This window comes from Schistocerca nitens, chromosome 2 (genome assembly GCF_023898315.1).
Source record: "Schistocerca nitens isolate TAMUIC-IGC-003100 chromosome 2, iqSchNite1.1, whole genome shotgun sequence".
In the NCBI taxonomy this organism is placed as follows: domain Eukaryota; kingdom Metazoa; phylum Arthropoda; class Insecta; order Orthoptera; family Acrididae; genus Schistocerca; species Schistocerca nitens.
Window position 1 is genome coordinate 205920296 of NC_064615.1, and position 15343 is coordinate 205935638.

Genomic DNA, 15343 nt, shown 5'->3' on the forward strand with positions numbered 1-15343 from the left:
GATTTCTTTGTCACCATACTTCCCCGGGGAAATCGGCGTTGCCTTTTTGAAATAGTAAAATCGTAGTGGCCCGTGGGGGGATCGAACCCACGACCTTCGCGTTATTAGCACGACGCTCTAACCAACTGAGCTAACGGGCCTCGGTACAGAGAGACTTCCATCGCTTCGCGGCAATTGCTGTGCGTATTGCCATGTAACATTTCTATGGCAGCAGTCCAACAGTGTACCAGCGTCTCTTCTCCCTTTATTCCGCTGCTCGTAGTAATTTCATTGCGTGCCCGTTTCTCTCGACTGTTTTCGGCTGACGTTTACGAACCAGTAGCTATAATGCGAGGAGGACGTGAAACAGCATTTCGCACGGTCAAAACGTGTCGTGATTTGTTCCGAAAAAATTCCGTTCCGGTACCGGGAATCGAACCCGGGCCTCCTGGGTGAAAGCCAGGTATCCTAGCCACTAGACCACACCGGACGCGCGAACTTTTCTCGGGGTTTGCACCCCCTCCAATCGCTTTCCGTGTCGCACTTTCCCTGTTTGCGAGCATCTTTTGGCGCGCCCATGGCGAGGCGCGCATGGCAAAAGTCACAATCCATTGCTTTTGGCCTCGTTGTTACAGGGGTAGGAGGAAAAGCAAAGCTGTAAATAGCAATATTTATTTACTTATTTCGCAAGTAAAGACCCGCTGCCTGTCATTATATTTCAGGTCGTACATTGTGTGACTTTACATGCTATATCATACGAAATTCAGTTTTATTACTAGGACTTTTTTTCTTGAAAATTTTACAAAAGAACTGCACGTAGTAATAACGGGAAGTAAACATTTTCACGGTGAATTGTTGAAGCCTTGTGGATAACAAACTACAAACTGTTTCGCTCCTTCGCAACCCCAGAGCCGTCAATTTAGCTGTGAACGAAAGTAAATTAAATGCCCCGGGTGAGGATCGAACTCACGACCTTAAGATTATGAGACTTACGCGCTACCTACTGCGCTACCGAGGCAGGTGATCGCCACACCTTCTGGAATCTCGGTAAGTAGCAAATACCAGTGGTAGAGAGTCTGCACTTCCTGGCTCAGTTTTTTCTGTTACTACACGTGCATTCCCGGCGCGGCAGGCAACTTGCGATGCTTGGCCGACGCCAGTATGTACAATAGCACGCAAGCGTCCAAACGAGAAGTCGTGCGCGCTGCATGTTTGGTTGTTTCCACACGGAATCCCGCGGTTCATTCTCATGGCCCACGCACTTCGAGTGCGAAAGACACGCAGCTCCAGTATCGGAGAAAAAACAAAATGATGCATCGGCCGGGAATCGAACCCGGGCCGCCCGCGTGGCAGGCGAGCATTCTACCACTGAACCACCGATGCTCAGCTAGTTCACAGCTTCCTGGTGCTTTCCGCGGCAGACGTCTGAAGGGAAAGTGGGACTGCCGTCCAGCGCCGTCGCATCCTCCCGAGAGAATGCTACAAACGCTGAATCCTGCACTGCACTGCTTAAAAATGACGCCCGAACGCGATCGTCTAAGTACTGTTGCTTCGCACGCACGCGACGACTCTTGCCAAAGGACGCGAAATGTGCGTAGAGGCGCCGTCTGGATGCGCTCGCCTACCCCGTAATGCGCCTACTGCTACGACCACCTTCAGCCGCCGCCGACAGGCGGGAAGCAGACACAGCGCGGCGTGCGCGGAAGAAAACCGTGCGGTGGTGGTGTAATGGTCAGCATAGTTGCCTTCCAAGCAGTTGATCCGGGTTCGATTCCCGGCCACCGCAGCCGGCTTTTTACTTTCGCGTATGAGTACTTTTGCCACGCGTCCTTAAATTAATGTTTCTTTCCCCCTCTTAGCCGCTGCAGGCCACCCTATAGTGTGTGCGTCGATTCCCCTTGAGTCTCGACTTGTCTCGACTTTGCTCGGCTGACGCGAGAGCTGACGCTCTCCAGTCGGCCTATATCAAAAGGACAAGCACGCGAAACGACTGAGAGAGGTATGGCGAGGCGGGCACAACATTACTTATGCCTCAGGTAAAGACCCGCTGCCTGTTATCATTGTGTGATTTTACATGTTCTGTCATACAAATTCCGTTTTATTACTAGTACATTCCTTTCTTTCTTCGTTGAAAATTTTACAACGCGCTCCTTCATTACACTGTGGCCGCACGGCGCGACTTGGCATTCCGAGAGGCAAAACGTGGCGCCAGTGCCCGTGACCGAATAGCGCTGCAGCTCCGAAACCGAAGAGGAAAGAGAAATACGAATTGAAACTGTCGACAGTGCCCTGTGTTCGCAGGCGGTCACCCGCCCAAGCACTGACAACGCCCAGCGTCGCGCAGTAGCGGTGATCGGACGAGAAACTGTGTGTTCAGCGTGCTGTGACCAGTGAAGTGTTTTAGCGCGTCCCGGTCCCCTAGCAGCTCCCACAACAATGTGACGATTTCTTTGTCACCATACTTCCCCGGGGAAATCGGCGTTGCCTTTTTGAAATAGTAAAATCGTAGTGGCCCGTGGGGGGATCGAACCCACGACCTTCGCGTTATTAGCACGACGCTCTAACCAACTGAGCTAACGGGCCTCGGTACAGAGAGACTTCCATCGCTTCGCGGCAATTGCTGTGCGTATTGCCATGTAACATTTCTATGGCAGCAGTCCAACAGTGTACCAGCGTCTCTTCTCCCTTTATTCCGCTGCTCGTAGTAATTTCATTGCGTGCCCGTTTCTCTCGACTGTTTTCGGCTGACGTTTACGAACCAGTAGCTATAATGCGAGGAGGACGTGAAACAGCATTTCGCACGGTCAAAACGTGTCGTGATTTGTTCCGAAAAAATTCCGTTCCGGTACCGGGAATCGAACCCGGGCCTCCTGGGTGAAAGCCAGGTATCCTAGCCACTAGACCACACCGGACGCGCGAACTTTTCTCGGGGTTTGCACCCCCTCCAATCGCTTTCCGTGTCGCACTTTCCCTGTTTGCGAGCATCTTTTGGCGCGCCCATGGCGAGGCGCGCATGGCAAAAGTCACAATCCATTGCTTTTGGCCTCGTTGTTACAGGGGTAGGAGGAAAAGCAAAGCTGTAAATAGCAATATTTATTTACTTATTTCGCAAGTAAAGACCCGCTGCCTGTCATTATATTTCAGGTCGTACATTGTGTGACTTTACATGCTATATCATACGAAATTCAGTTTTATTACTAGGACTTTTTTTCTTGAAAATTTTACAAAAGAACTGCACGTAGTAATAACGGGAAGTAAACATTTTCACGGTGAATTGTTGAAGCCTTGTGGATAACAAACTACAAACTGTTTCGCTCCTTCGCAACCCCAGAGCCGTCAATTTAGCTGTGAACGAAAGTAAATTAAATGCCCCGGGTGAGGATCGAACTCACGACCTTAAGATTATGAGACTTACGCGCTACCTACTGCGCTACCGAGGCAGGTGATCGCCACACCTTCTGGAATCTCGGTAAGTAGCAAATACCAGTGGTAGAGAGTCTGCACTTCCTGGCTCAGTTTTTTCTGTTACTACACGTGCATTCCCGGCGCGGCAGGCAACTTGCGATGCTTGGCCGACGCCAGTATGTACAATAGCACGCAAGCGTCCAAACGAGAAGTCGTGCGCGCTGCATGTTTGGTTGTTTCCACACGGAATCCCGCGGTTCATTCTCATGGCCCACGCACTTCGAGTGCGAAAGACACGCAGCTCCAGTATCGGAGAAAAAACAAAATGATGCATCGGCCGGGAATCGAACCCGGGCCGCCCGCGTGGCAGGCGAGCATTCTACCACTGAACCACCGATGCTCAGCTAGTTCACAGCTTCCTGGTGCTTTCCGCGGCAGACGTCTGAAGGGAAAGTGGGACTGCCGTCCAGCGCCGTCGCATCCTCCCGAGAGAATGCTACAAACGCTGAATCCTGCACTGCACTGCTTAAAAATGACGCCCGAACGCGATCGTCTAAGTACTGTTGCTTCGCACGCACGCGACGACTCTTGCCAAAGGACGCGAAATGTGCGTAGAGGCGCCGTCTGGATGCGCTCGCCTACCCCGTAATGCGCCTACTGCTACGACCACCTTCAGCCGCCGCCGACAGGCGGGAAGCAGACACAGCGCGGCGTGCGCGGAAGAAAACCGTGCGGTGGTGGTGTAATGGTCAGCATAGTTGCCTTCCAAGCAGTTGATCCGGGTTCGATTCCCGGCCACCGCAGCCGGCTTTTTACTTTCGCGTATGAGTACTTTTGCCACGCGTCCTTAAATTAATGTTTCTTTCCCCCTCTTAGCCGCTGCAGGCCACCCTATAGTGTGTGCGTCGATTCCCCTTGAGTCTCGACTTTGCTCGGCTGACGCGAGAGCTGACGCTCTCCAGTCGGCCTATATCAAAAGGACAAGCACGCGAAACGACTGAGAGAGGTATGGCGAGGCGGGCACAACATTACTTATGCCTCAGGTAAAGACCCGCTGCCTGTTATCATTGTGTGATTTTACATGTTCTGTCATACAAATTCCGTTTTATTACTAGTACATTCCTTTCTTTCTTCGTTGAAAATTTTACAACGCGCTCCTTCATTACACTGTGGCCGCACGGCGCGACTTGGCATTCCGAGAGGCAAAACGTGGCGCCAGTGCCCGTGACCGAATAGCGCTGCAGCTCCGAAACCGAAGAGGAAAGAGAAATACGAATTGAAACTGTCGACAGTGCCCTGTGTTCGCAGGCGGTCACCCGCCCAAGCACTGACAACGCCCAGCGTCGCGCAGTAGCGGTGATCGGACGAGAAACTGTGTGTTCAGCGTGCTGTGACCAGTGAAGTGTTTTAGCGCGTCCCGGTCCCCTAGCAGCTCCCACAACAATGTGACGATTTCTTTGTCACCATACTTCCCCGGGGAAATCGGCGTTGCCTTTTTGAAATAGTAAAATCGTAGTGGCCCGTGGGGGGATCGAACCCACGACCTTCGCGTTATTAGCACGACGCTCTAACCAACTGAGCTAACGGGCCTCGGTACAGAGAGACTTCCATCGCTTCGCGGCAATTGCTGTGCGTATTGCCATGTAACATTTCTATGGCAGCAGTCCAACAGTGTACCAGCGTCTCTTCTCCCTTTATTCCGCTGCTCGTAGTAATTTCATTGCGTGCCCGTTTCTCTCGACTGTTTTCGGCTGACGTTTACGAACCAGTAGCTATAATGCGAGGAGGACGTGAAACAGCATTTCGCACGGTCAAAACGTGTCGTGATTTGTTCCGAAAAAATTCCGTTCCGGTACCGGGAATCGAACCCGGGCCTCCTGGGTGAAAGCCAGGTATCCTAGCCACTAGACCACACCGGACGCGCGCACTTTTCTCGGGGTTTGCACCCCCTCCAATCGCTTTCCGTGTCGCACTTTCCCTGTTTGCGAGCATCTTTTGGCGCGCCCATGGCGAGGCGCGCATGGCAAAAGTCACAATCCATTGCTTTTGGCCTCGTTGTTACAGGGGTAGGAGGAAAAGCAAAGCTGTAAATAGCAATATTTATTTACTTATTTCGCAAGTAAAGACCCGCTGCCTGTCATTATATTTCAGGTCGTACATTGTGTGACTTTACATGCTATATCATACGAAATTCAGTTTTATTACTAGGACTTTTTTTCTTGAAAATTTTACAAAAGAACTGCACGTAGTAATAACGGGAAGTAAACATTTTCACGGTGAATTGTTGAAGCCTTGTGGATAACAAACTACAAACTGTTTCGCTCCTTCGCAACCCCAGAGCCGTCAATTTAGCTGTGAACGAAAGTAAATTAAATGCCCCGGGTGAGGATCGAACTCACGACCTTAAGATTATGAGACTTACGCGCTACCTACTGCGCTACCGAGGCAGGTGATCGCCACACCTTCTGGAATCTCGGTAAGTAGCAAATACCAGTGGTAGAGAGTCTGCACTTCCTGGCTCAGTTTTTTCTGTTACTACACGTGCATTCCCGGCGCGGCAGGCAACTTGCGATGCTTGGCCGACGCCAGTATGTACAATAGCACGCAAGCGTCCAAACGAGAAGTCGTGCGCGCTGCATGTTTGGTTGTTTCCACACGGAATCCCACGGTTCATTCTCATGGCCCACGCACTTCGAGTGCGAAAGACACGCAGCTCCAGTATCGGAGAAAAAACAAAATGATGCATCGGCCGGGAATCGAACCCGGGCCGCCCGCGTGGCAGGCGAGCATTCTACCACTGAACCACCGATGCTCAGCTAGTTCACAGCTTCCTGGTGCTTTCCGCGGCAGACGTCTGAAGGGAAAGTGGGACTGCCGTCCAGCGCCGTCGCATCCTCCCGAGAGAATGCTACAAACGCTGAATCCTGCACTGCACTGCTTAAAAATGACGCCCGAACGCGATCGTCTAAGTACTGTTGCTTCGCACGCACGCGACGACTCTTGCCAAAGGACGCGAAATGTGCGTAGAGGCGCCGTCTGGATGCGCTCGCCTACCCCGTAATGCGCCTACTGCTACGACCACCTTCAGCCGCCGCCGACAGGCGGGAAGCAGACACAGCGCGGCGTGCGCGGAAGAAAACCGTGCGGTGGTGGTGTAATGGTCAGCATAGTTGCCTTCCAAGCAGTTGATCCGGGTTCGATTCCCGGCCACCGCAGCCGGCTTTTTACTTTCGCGTATGAGTACTTTTGCCACGCGTCCTTAAATTAATGTTTCTTTCCCCCTCTTAGCCGCTGCAGGCCACCCTATAGTGTGTGCGTCGATTCCCCTTGAGTCTCGACTTGTCTCGACTTTGCTCGGCTGACGCGAGAGCTGACGCTCTCCAGTCGGCCTATATCAAAAGGACAAGCACGCGAAACGACTGAGAGAGGTATGGCGAGGCGGGCACAACATTACTTATGCCTCAGGTAAAGACCCGCTGCCTGTTATCATTGTGTGATTTTACATGTTCTGTCATACAAATTCCGTTTTATTACTAGTACATTCCTTTCTTTCTTCGTTGAAAATTTTACAACGCGCTCCTTCATTACACTGTGGCCGCACGGCGCGACTTGGCATTCCGAGAGGCAAAACGTGGCGCCAGTGCCCGTGACCGAATAGCGCTGCAGCTCCGAAACCGAAGAGGAAAGAGAAATACGAATTGAAACTGTCGACAGTGCCCTGTGTTCGCAGGCGGTCACCCGCCCAAGCACTGACAACGCCCAGCGTCGCGCAGTAGCGGTGATCGGACGAGAAACTGTGTGTTCAGCGTGCTGTGACCAGTGAAGTGTTTTAGCGCGTCCCGGTCCCCTAGCAGCTCCCACAACAATGTGACGATTTCTTTGTCACCATACTTCCCCGGGGAAATCGGCGTTGCCTTTTTGAAATAGTAAAATCGTAGTGGCCCGTGGGGGGATCGAACCCACGACCTTCGCGTTATTAGCACGACGCTCTAACCAACTGAGCTAACGGGCCTCGGTACAGAGAGACTTCCATCGCTTCGCGGCAATTGCTGTGCGTATTGCCATGTAACATTTCTATGGCAGCAGTCCAACAGTGTACCAGCGTCTCTTCTCCCTTTATTCCGCTGCTCGTAGTAATTTCATTGCGTGCCCGTTTCTCTCGACTGTTTTCGGCTGACGTTTACGAACCAGTAGCTATAATGCGAGGAGGACGTGAAACAGCATTTCGCACGGTCAAAACGTGTCGTGATTTGTTCCGAAAAAATTCCGTTCCGGTACCGGGAATCGAACCCGGGCCTCCTGGGTGAAAGCCAGGTATCCTAGCCACTAGACCACACCGGACGCGCGAACTTTTCTCGGGGTTTGCACCCCCTCCAATCGCTTTCCGTGTCGCACTTTCCCTGTTTGCGAGCATCTTTTGGCGCGCCCATGGCGAGGCGCGCATGGCAAAAGTCACAATCCATTGCTTTTGGCCTCGTTGTTACAGGGGTAGGAGGAAAAGCAAAGCTGTAAATAGCAATATTTATTTACTTATTTCGCAAGTAAAGACCCGCTGCCTGTCATTATATTTCAGGTCGTACATTGTGTGACTTTACATGCTATATCATACGAAATTCAGTTTTATTACTAGGACTTTTTTTCTTGAAAATTTTACAAAAGAACTGCACGTAGTAATAACGGGAAGTAAACATTTTCACGGTGAATTGTTGAAGCCTTGTGGATAACAAACTACAAACTGTTTCGCTCCTTCGCAACCCCAGAGCCGTCAATTTAGCTGTGAACGAAAGTAAATTAAATGCCCCGGGTGAGGATCGAACTCACGACCTTAAGATTATGAGACTTACGCGCTACCTACTGCGCTACCGAGGCAGGTGATCGCCACACCTTCTGGAATCTCGGTAAGTAGCAAATACCAGTGGTAGAGAGTCTGCACTTCCTGGCTCAGTTTTTTCTGTTACTACACGTGCATTCCCGGCGCGGCAGGCAACTTGCGATGCTTGGCCGACGCCAGTATGTACAATAGCACGCAAGCGTCCAAACGAGAAGTCGTGCGCGCTGCATGTTTGGTTGTTTCCACACGGAATCCCGCGGTTCATTCTCATGGCCCACGCACTTCGAGTGCGAAAGACACGCAGCTCCAGTATCGGAGAAAAAACAAAATGATGCATCGGCCGGGAATCGAACCCGGGCCGCCCGCGTGGCAGGCGAGCATTCTACCACTGAACCACCGATGCTCAGCTAGTTCACAGCTTCCTGGTGCTTTCCGCGGCAGACGTCTGAAGGGAAAGTGGGACTGCCGTCCAGCGCCGTCGCATCCTCCCGAGAGAATGCTACAAACGCTGAATCCTGCACTGCACTGCTTAAAAATGACGCCCGAACGCGATCGTCTAAGTACTGTTGCTTCGCACGCACGCGACGACTCTTGCCAAAGGACGCGAAATGTGCGTAGAGGCGCCGTCTGGATGCGCTCGCCTACCCCGTAATGCGCCTACTGCTACGACCACCTTCAGCCGCCGCCGACAGGCGGGAAGCAGACACAGCGCGGCGTGCGCGGAAGAAAACCGTGCGGTGGTGGTGTAATGGTCAGCATAGTTGCCTTCCAAGCAGTTGATCCGGGTTCGATTCCCGGCCACCGCAGCCGGCTTTTTACTTTCGCGTATGAGTACTTTTGCCACGCGTCCTTAAATTAATGTTTCTTTCCCCCTCTTAGCCGCTGCAGGCCACCCTATAGTGTGTGCGTCGATTCCCCTTGAGTCTCGACTTTGCTCGGCTGACGCGAGAGCTGACGCTCTCCAGTCGGCCTATATCAAAAGGACAAGCACGCGAAACGACTGAGAGAGGTATGGCGAGGCGGGCACAACATTACTTATGCCTCAGGTAAAGACCCGCTGCCTGTTATCATTGTGTGATTTTACATGTTCTGTCATACAAATTCCGTTTTATTACTAGTACATTCCTTTCTTTCTTCGTTGAAAATTTTACAACGCGCTCCTTCATTACACTGTGGCCGCACGGCGCGACTTGGCATTCCGAGAGGCAAAACGTGGCGCCAGTGCCCGTGACCGAATAGCGCTGCAGCTCCGAAACCGAAGAGGAAAGAGAAATACGAATTGAAACTGTCGACAGTGCCCTGTGTTCGCAGGCGGTCACCCGCCCAAGCACTGACAACGCCCAGCGTCGCGCAGTAGCGGTGATCGGACGAGAAACTGTGTGTTCAGCGTGCTGTGACCAGTGAAGTGTTTTAGCGCGTCCCGGTCCCCTAGCAGCTCCCACAACAATGTGACGATTTCTTTGTCACCATACTTCCCCGGGGAAATCGGCGTTGCCTTTTTGAAATAGTAAAATCGTAGTGGCCCGTGGGGGGATCGAACCCACGACCTTCGCGTTATTAGCACGACGCTCTAACCAACTGAGCTAACGGGCCTCGGTACAGAGAGACTTCCATCGCTTCGCGGCAATTGCTGTGCGTATTGCCATGTAACATTTCTATGGCAGCAGTCCAACAGTGTACCAGCGTCTCTTCTCCCTTTATTCCGCTGCTCGTAGTAATTTCATTGCGTGCCCGTTTCTCTCGACTGTTTTCGGCTGACGTTTACGAACCAGTAGCTATAATGCGAGGAGGACGTGAAACAGCATTTCGCACGGTCAAAACGTGTCGTGATTTGTTCCGAAAAAATTCCGTTCCGGTACCGGGAATCGAACCCGGGCCTCCTGGGTGAAAGCCAGGTATCCTAGCCACTAGACCACACCGGACGCGCGCACTTTTCTCGGGGTTTGCACCCCCTCCAATCGCTTTCCGTGTCGCACTTTCCCTGTTTGCGAGCATCTTTTGGCGCGCCCATGGCGAGGCGCGCATGGCAAAAGTCACAATCCATTGCTTTTGGCCTCGTTGTTACAGGGGTAGGAGGAAAAGCAAAGCTGTAAATAGCAATATTTATTTACTTATTTCGCAAGTAAAGACCCGCTGCCTGTCATTATATTTCAGGTCGTACATTGTGTGACTTTACATGCTATATCATACGAAATTCAGTTTTATTACTAGGACTTTTTTTCTTGAAAATTTTACAAAAGAACTGCACGTAGTAATAACGGGAAGTAAACATTTTCACGGTGAATTGTTGAAGCCTTGTGGATAACAAACTACAAACTGTTTCGCTCCTTCGCAACCCCAGAGCCGTCAATTTAGCTGTGAACGAAAGTAAATTAAATGCCCCGGGTGAGGATCGAACTCACGACCTTAAGATTATGAGACTTACGCGCTACCTACTGCGCTACCGAGGCAGGTGATCGCCACACCTTCTGGAATCTCGGTAAGTAGCAAATACCAGTGGTAGAGAGTCTGCACTTCCTGGCTCAGTTTTTTCTGTTACTACACGTGCATTCCCGGCGCGGCAGGCAACTTGCGATGCTTGGCCGACGCCAGTATGTACAATAGCACGCAAGCGTCCAAACGAGAAGTCGTGCGCGCTGCATGTTTGGTTGTTTCCACACGGAATCCCACGGTTCATTCTCATGGCCCACGCACTTCGAGTGCGAAAGACACGCAGCTCCAGTATCGGAGAAAAAACAAAATGATGCATCGGCCGGGAATCGAACCCGGGCCGCCCGCGTGGCAGGCGAGCATTCTACCACTGAACCACCGATGCTCAGCTAGTTCACAGCTTCCTGGTGCTTTCCGCGGCAGACGTCTGAAGGGAAAGTGGGACTGCCGTCCAGCGCCGTCGCATCCTCCCGAGAGAATGCTACAAACGCTGAATCCTGCACTGCACTGCTTAAAAATGACGCCCGAACGCGATCGTCTAAGTACTGTTGCTTCGCACGCACGCGACGACTCTTGCCAAAGGACGCGAAATGTGCGTAGAGGCGCCGTCTGGATGCGCTCGCCTACCCCGTAATGCGCCTACTGCTACGACCACCTTCAGCCGCCGCCGACAGGCGGGAAGCAGACACAGCGCGGCGTGCGCGGAAGAAAACCGTGCGGTGGTGGTGTAATGGTCAGCATAGTTGCCTTCCAAGCAGTTGATCCGGGTTCGATTCCCGGCCACCGCAGCCGGCTTTTTACTTTCGCGTATGAGTACTTTTGCCACGCGTCCTTAAATTAATGTTTCTTTCCCCCTCTTAGCCGCTGCAGGCCACCCTATAGTGTGTGCGTCGATTCCCCTTGAGTCTCGACTTGTCTCGACTTTGCTCGGCTGACGCGAGAGCTGACGCTCTCCAGTCGGCCTATATCAAAAGGACAAGCACGCGAAACGACTGAGAGAGGTATGGCGAGGCGGGCACAACATTACTTATGCCTCAGGTAAAGACCCGCTGCCTGTTATCATTGTGTGATTTTACATGTTCTGTCATACAAATTCCGTTTTATTACTAGTACATTCCTTTCTTTCTTCGTTGAAAATTTTACAACGCGCTCCTTCATTACACTGTGGCCGCACGGCGCGACTTGGCATTCCGAGAGGCAAAACGTGGCGCCAGTGCCCGTGACCGAATAGCGCTGCAGCTCCGAAACCGAAGAGGAAAGAGAAATACGAATTGAAACTGTCGACAGTGCCCTGTGTTCGCAGGCGGTCACCCGCCCAAGCACTGACAACGCCCAGCGTCGCGCAGTAGCGGTGATCGGACGAGAAACTGTGTGTTCAGCGTGCTGTGACCAGTGAAGTGTTTTAGCGCGTCCCGGTCCCCTAGCAGCTCCCACAACAATGTGACGATTTCTTTGTCACCATACTTCCCCGGGGAAATCGGCGTTGCCTTTTTGAAATAGTAAAATCGTAGTGGCCCGTGGGGGGATCGAACCCACGACCTTCGCGTTATTAGCACGACGCTCTAACCAACTGAGCTAACGGGCCTCGGTACAGAGAGACTTCCATCGCTTCGCGGCAATTGCTGTGCGTATTGCCATGTAACATTTCTATGGCAGCAGTCCAACAGTGTACCAGCGTCTCTTCTCCCTTTATTCCGCTGCTCGTAGTAATTTCATTGCGTGCCCGTTTCTCTCGACTGTTTTCGGCTGACGTTTACGAACCAGTAGCTATAATGCGAGGAGGACGTGAAACAGCATTTCGCACGGTCAAAACGTGTCGTGATTTGTTCCGAAAAAATTCCGTTCCGGTACCGGGAATCGAACCCGGGCCTCCTGGGTGAAAGCCAGGTATCCTAGCCACTAGACCACACCGGACGCGCGCACTTTTCTCGGGGTTTGCACCCCCTCCAATCGCTTTCCGTGTCGCACTTTCCCTGTTTGCGAGCATCTTTTGGCGCGCCCATGGCGAGGCGCGCATGGCAAAAGTCACAATCCATTGCTTTTGGCCTCGTTGTTACAGGGGTAGGAGGAAAAGCAAAGCTGTAAATAGCAATATTTATTTACTTATTTCGCAAGTAAAGACCCGCTGCCTGTCATTATATTTCAGGTCGTACATTGTGTGACTTTACATGCTATATCATACGAAATTCAGTTTTATTACTAGGACTTTTTTTCTTGAAAATTTTACAAAAGAACTGCACGTAGTAATAACGGGAAGTAAACATTTTCACGGTGAATTGTTGAAGCCTTGTGGATAACAAACTACAAACTGTTTCGCTCCTTCGCAACCCCAGAGCCGTCAATTTAGCTGTGAACGAAAGTAAATTAAATGCCCCGGGTGAGGATCGAACTCACGACCTTAAGATTATGAGACTTACGCGCTACCTACTGCGCTACCGAGGCAGGTGATCGCCACACCTTCTGGAATCTCGGTAAGTAGCAAATACCAGTGGTAGAGAGTCTGCACTTCCTGGCTCAGTTTTTTCTGTTACTACACGTGCATTCCCGGCGCGGCAGGCAACTTGCGATGCTTGGCCGACGCCAGTATGTACAATAGCACGCAAGCGTCCAAACGAGAAGTCGTGCGCGCTGCATGTTTGGTTGTTTCCACACGGAATCCCGCGGTTCATTCTCATGGCCCACGCACTTCGAGTGCGAAAGACACGCAGCTCCAGTATCGGAGAAAAAACAAAATGATGCATCGGCCGGGAATCGAACCCGGGCCGCCCGCGTGGCAGGCGAGCATTCTACCACTGAACCACCGATGCTCAGCTAGTTCACAGCTTCCTGGTGCTTTCCGCGGCAGACGTCTGAAGGGAAAGTGGGACTGCCGTCCAGCGCCGTCGCATCCTCCCGAGAGAATGCTACAAACGCTGAATCCTGCACTGCACTGCTTAAAAATGACGCCCGAACGCGATCGTCTAAGTACTGTTGCTTCGCACGCACGCGACGACTCTTGCCAAAGGACGCGAAATGTGCGTAGAGGCGCCGTCTGGATGCGCTCGCCTACCCCGTAATGCGCCTACTGCTACGACCACCTTCAGCCGCCGCCGACAGGCGGGAAGCAGACACAGCGCGGCGTGCGCGGAAGAAAACCGTGCGGTGGTGGTGTAATGGTCAGCATAGTTGCCTTCCAAGCAGTTGATCCGGGTTCGATTCCCGGCCACCGCAGCCGGCTTTTTACTTTCGCGTATGAGTACTTTTGCCACGCGTCCTTAAATTAATGTTTCTTTCCCCCTCTTAGCCGCTGCAGGCCACCCTATAGTGTGTGCGTCGATTCCCCTTGAGTCTCGACTTTGCTCGGCTGACGCGAGAGCTGACGCTCTCCAGTCGGCCTATATCAAAAGGACAAGCACGCGAAACGACTGAGAGAGGTATGGCGAGGCGGGCACAACATTACTTATGCCTCAGGTAAAGACCCGCTGCCTGTTATCATTGTGTGATTTTACATGTTCTGTCATACAAATTCCGTTTTATTACTAGTACATTCCTTTCTTTCTTCGTTGAAAATTTTACAACGCGCTCCTTCATTACACTGTGGCCGCACGGCGCGACTTGGCATTCCGAGAGGCAAAACGTGGCGCCAGTGCCCGTGACCGAATAGCGCTGCAGCTCCGAAACCGAAGAGGAAAGAGAAATACGAATTGAAACTGTCGACAGTGCCCTGTGTTCGCAGGCGGTCACCCGCCCAAGCACTGACAACGCCCAGCGTCGCGCAGTAGCGGTAATCGGACGAGAAACTGTGTGTTCAGCGTGCTGTGACCAGTGAAGTGTTTTAGCGCGTCCCGGTCCCCTAGCAGCTCCCACAACAATGTGACGATTTCTTTGTCACCATACTTCCCCGGGGAAATCGGCGTTGCCTTTTTGAAATAGTAAAATCGTAGTGGCCCGTGGGGGGATCGAACCCACGACCTTCGCGTTATTAGCACGACGCTCTAACCAACTGAGCTAACGGGCCTCGGTACAGAGAGACTTCCATCGCTTCGCGGCAATTGCTGTGCGTATTGCCATGTAACATTTCTATGGCAGCAGTCCAACAGTGTACCAGCGTCTCTTCTCCCTTTATTCCGCTGCTCGTAGTAATTTCATTGCGTGCCCGTTTCTCTCGACTGTTTTCGGCTGACGTTTACGAACCAGTAGCTATAATGCGAGGAGGACGTGAAACAGCATTTCGCACGGTCAAAACGTGTCGTGATTTGTTCCGAAAAAATTCCGTTCCGGTACCGGGAATCGAACCCGGGCCTCCTGGGTGAAAGCCAGGTATCCTAGCCACTAGACCACACCGGACGCGCGAACTTTTCTCGGGGTTTGCACCCCCTCCAATCGCTTTCCGTGTCGCACTTTCCCTGTTTGCGAGCATCTTTTGGCGCGCCCATGGCGAGGCGCGCATGGCAAAAGTCACAATCCATTGCTTTTGGCCTCGTTGTTACAGGGGTAGGAGGAAAAGCAAAGCTGTAAATAGCAATATTTATTTACTTATTTCGCAAGTAAAGACCCGCTGCCTGTCATTATATTTCAGGTCGTACATTGTGTGACTTTACATGCTATATCATACGAAATTCAGTTTTATTACTAGGACTTTTTTTCTTGAAAATTTTACAAAAGAACTGCACGTAGTAATAACGGGAAGTAAACATTTTCACGGTGAATTGTTGAAGC

At 51.9% G+C, this 15343-nt stretch overlaps 32 non-coding genes across 32 annotated transcripts; 6 read left to right on the forward strand and 26 right to left on the reverse strand.

Annotated features, from left to right (window-relative positions):
• Nucleotides 1-66: 66 nt before the first annotated feature.
• Trnai-aau (transfer RNA isoleucine (anticodon AAU)) lies at nucleotides 67-140 on the reverse strand. The gene has a single exon. It is a non-coding gene; the product is annotated as a tRNA-Ile (tRNA).
• A 257-nt stretch (nucleotides 141-397) lies between these two features.
• Nucleotides 398-469, reverse strand: Trnae-uuc (transfer RNA glutamic acid (anticodon UUC)). Its single transcript has one exon. It is a non-coding gene; the product is annotated as a tRNA-Glu (tRNA).
• A 455-nt stretch (nucleotides 470-924) lies between these two features.
• Nucleotides 925-997, reverse strand: Trnam-cau (transfer RNA methionine (anticodon CAU)). Its single transcript has one exon. It is a non-coding gene; the product is annotated as a tRNA-Met (tRNA).
• Nucleotides 998-1291: 294 nt separating this feature from the next.
• Nucleotides 1292-1362, reverse strand: Trnag-gcc (transfer RNA glycine (anticodon GCC)). Its single transcript has one exon. It is a non-coding gene; the product is annotated as a tRNA-Gly (tRNA).
• A 331-nt stretch (nucleotides 1363-1693) lies between these two features.
• On the forward strand, nucleotides 1694-1765 carry Trnag-ucc (transfer RNA glycine (anticodon UCC)). Its single transcript has one exon. It is a non-coding gene; the product is annotated as a tRNA-Gly (tRNA).
• Nucleotides 1766-2488: 723 nt separating this feature from the next.
• On the reverse strand, nucleotides 2489-2562 carry Trnai-aau (transfer RNA isoleucine (anticodon AAU)). Its single transcript has one exon. It is a non-coding gene; the product is annotated as a tRNA-Ile (tRNA).
• A 257-nt stretch (nucleotides 2563-2819) lies between these two features.
• Nucleotides 2820-2891, reverse strand: Trnae-uuc (transfer RNA glutamic acid (anticodon UUC)). The gene has a single exon. It is a non-coding gene; the product is annotated as a tRNA-Glu (tRNA).
• A 455-nt stretch (nucleotides 2892-3346) lies between these two features.
• On the reverse strand, nucleotides 3347-3419 carry Trnam-cau (transfer RNA methionine (anticodon CAU)). Its single transcript has one exon. It is a non-coding gene; the product is annotated as a tRNA-Met (tRNA).
• A 294-nt stretch (nucleotides 3420-3713) lies between these two features.
• Nucleotides 3714-3784, reverse strand: Trnag-gcc (transfer RNA glycine (anticodon GCC)). The gene has a single exon. It is a non-coding gene; the product is annotated as a tRNA-Gly (tRNA).
• Nucleotides 3785-4115: 331 nt separating this feature from the next.
• Trnag-ucc (transfer RNA glycine (anticodon UCC)) lies at nucleotides 4116-4187 on the forward strand. Its single transcript has one exon. It is a non-coding gene; the product is annotated as a tRNA-Gly (tRNA).
• Nucleotides 4188-4900: 713 nt separating this feature from the next.
• On the reverse strand, nucleotides 4901-4974 carry Trnai-aau (transfer RNA isoleucine (anticodon AAU)). Its single transcript has one exon. It is a non-coding gene; the product is annotated as a tRNA-Ile (tRNA).
• Nucleotides 4975-5231: 257 nt separating this feature from the next.
• Trnae-uuc (transfer RNA glutamic acid (anticodon UUC)) lies at nucleotides 5232-5303 on the reverse strand. The gene has a single exon. It is a non-coding gene; the product is annotated as a tRNA-Glu (tRNA).
• Nucleotides 5304-5758: 455 nt separating this feature from the next.
• Trnam-cau (transfer RNA methionine (anticodon CAU)) lies at nucleotides 5759-5831 on the reverse strand. Its single transcript has one exon. It is a non-coding gene; the product is annotated as a tRNA-Met (tRNA).
• A 294-nt stretch (nucleotides 5832-6125) lies between these two features.
• On the reverse strand, nucleotides 6126-6196 carry Trnag-gcc (transfer RNA glycine (anticodon GCC)). Its single transcript has one exon. It is a non-coding gene; the product is annotated as a tRNA-Gly (tRNA).
• Nucleotides 6197-6527: 331 nt separating this feature from the next.
• Nucleotides 6528-6599, forward strand: Trnag-ucc (transfer RNA glycine (anticodon UCC)). Its single transcript has one exon. It is a non-coding gene; the product is annotated as a tRNA-Gly (tRNA).
• A 723-nt stretch (nucleotides 6600-7322) lies between these two features.
• On the reverse strand, nucleotides 7323-7396 carry Trnai-aau (transfer RNA isoleucine (anticodon AAU)). The gene has a single exon. It is a non-coding gene; the product is annotated as a tRNA-Ile (tRNA).
• Nucleotides 7397-7653: 257 nt separating this feature from the next.
• Nucleotides 7654-7725, reverse strand: Trnae-uuc (transfer RNA glutamic acid (anticodon UUC)). The gene has a single exon. It is a non-coding gene; the product is annotated as a tRNA-Glu (tRNA).
• A 455-nt stretch (nucleotides 7726-8180) lies between these two features.
• Trnam-cau (transfer RNA methionine (anticodon CAU)) lies at nucleotides 8181-8253 on the reverse strand. Its single transcript has one exon. It is a non-coding gene; the product is annotated as a tRNA-Met (tRNA).
• Nucleotides 8254-8547: 294 nt separating this feature from the next.
• Trnag-gcc (transfer RNA glycine (anticodon GCC)) lies at nucleotides 8548-8618 on the reverse strand. Its single transcript has one exon. It is a non-coding gene; the product is annotated as a tRNA-Gly (tRNA).
• A 331-nt stretch (nucleotides 8619-8949) lies between these two features.
• Nucleotides 8950-9021, forward strand: Trnag-ucc (transfer RNA glycine (anticodon UCC)). Its single transcript has one exon. It is a non-coding gene; the product is annotated as a tRNA-Gly (tRNA).
• Nucleotides 9022-9734: 713 nt separating this feature from the next.
• Trnai-aau (transfer RNA isoleucine (anticodon AAU)) lies at nucleotides 9735-9808 on the reverse strand. The gene has a single exon. It is a non-coding gene; the product is annotated as a tRNA-Ile (tRNA).
• Nucleotides 9809-10065: 257 nt separating this feature from the next.
• Trnae-uuc (transfer RNA glutamic acid (anticodon UUC)) lies at nucleotides 10066-10137 on the reverse strand. Its single transcript has one exon. It is a non-coding gene; the product is annotated as a tRNA-Glu (tRNA).
• Nucleotides 10138-10592: 455 nt separating this feature from the next.
• Nucleotides 10593-10665, reverse strand: Trnam-cau (transfer RNA methionine (anticodon CAU)). The gene has a single exon. It is a non-coding gene; the product is annotated as a tRNA-Met (tRNA).
• A 294-nt stretch (nucleotides 10666-10959) lies between these two features.
• On the reverse strand, nucleotides 10960-11030 carry Trnag-gcc (transfer RNA glycine (anticodon GCC)). The gene has a single exon. It is a non-coding gene; the product is annotated as a tRNA-Gly (tRNA).
• A 331-nt stretch (nucleotides 11031-11361) lies between these two features.
• Nucleotides 11362-11433, forward strand: Trnag-ucc (transfer RNA glycine (anticodon UCC)). Its single transcript has one exon. It is a non-coding gene; the product is annotated as a tRNA-Gly (tRNA).
• Nucleotides 11434-12156: 723 nt separating this feature from the next.
• Trnai-aau (transfer RNA isoleucine (anticodon AAU)) lies at nucleotides 12157-12230 on the reverse strand. Its single transcript has one exon. It is a non-coding gene; the product is annotated as a tRNA-Ile (tRNA).
• A 257-nt stretch (nucleotides 12231-12487) lies between these two features.
• Nucleotides 12488-12559, reverse strand: Trnae-uuc (transfer RNA glutamic acid (anticodon UUC)). The gene has a single exon. It is a non-coding gene; the product is annotated as a tRNA-Glu (tRNA).
• Nucleotides 12560-13014: 455 nt separating this feature from the next.
• Trnam-cau (transfer RNA methionine (anticodon CAU)) lies at nucleotides 13015-13087 on the reverse strand. Its single transcript has one exon. It is a non-coding gene; the product is annotated as a tRNA-Met (tRNA).
• Nucleotides 13088-13381: 294 nt separating this feature from the next.
• On the reverse strand, nucleotides 13382-13452 carry Trnag-gcc (transfer RNA glycine (anticodon GCC)). Its single transcript has one exon. It is a non-coding gene; the product is annotated as a tRNA-Gly (tRNA).
• Nucleotides 13453-13783: 331 nt separating this feature from the next.
• On the forward strand, nucleotides 13784-13855 carry Trnag-ucc (transfer RNA glycine (anticodon UCC)). Its single transcript has one exon. It is a non-coding gene; the product is annotated as a tRNA-Gly (tRNA).
• A 713-nt stretch (nucleotides 13856-14568) lies between these two features.
• Trnai-aau (transfer RNA isoleucine (anticodon AAU)) lies at nucleotides 14569-14642 on the reverse strand. The gene has a single exon. It is a non-coding gene; the product is annotated as a tRNA-Ile (tRNA).
• Nucleotides 14643-14899: 257 nt separating this feature from the next.
• On the reverse strand, nucleotides 14900-14971 carry Trnae-uuc (transfer RNA glutamic acid (anticodon UUC)). The gene has a single exon. It is a non-coding gene; the product is annotated as a tRNA-Glu (tRNA).
• Nucleotides 14972-15343: the final 372 nt, after the last annotated feature.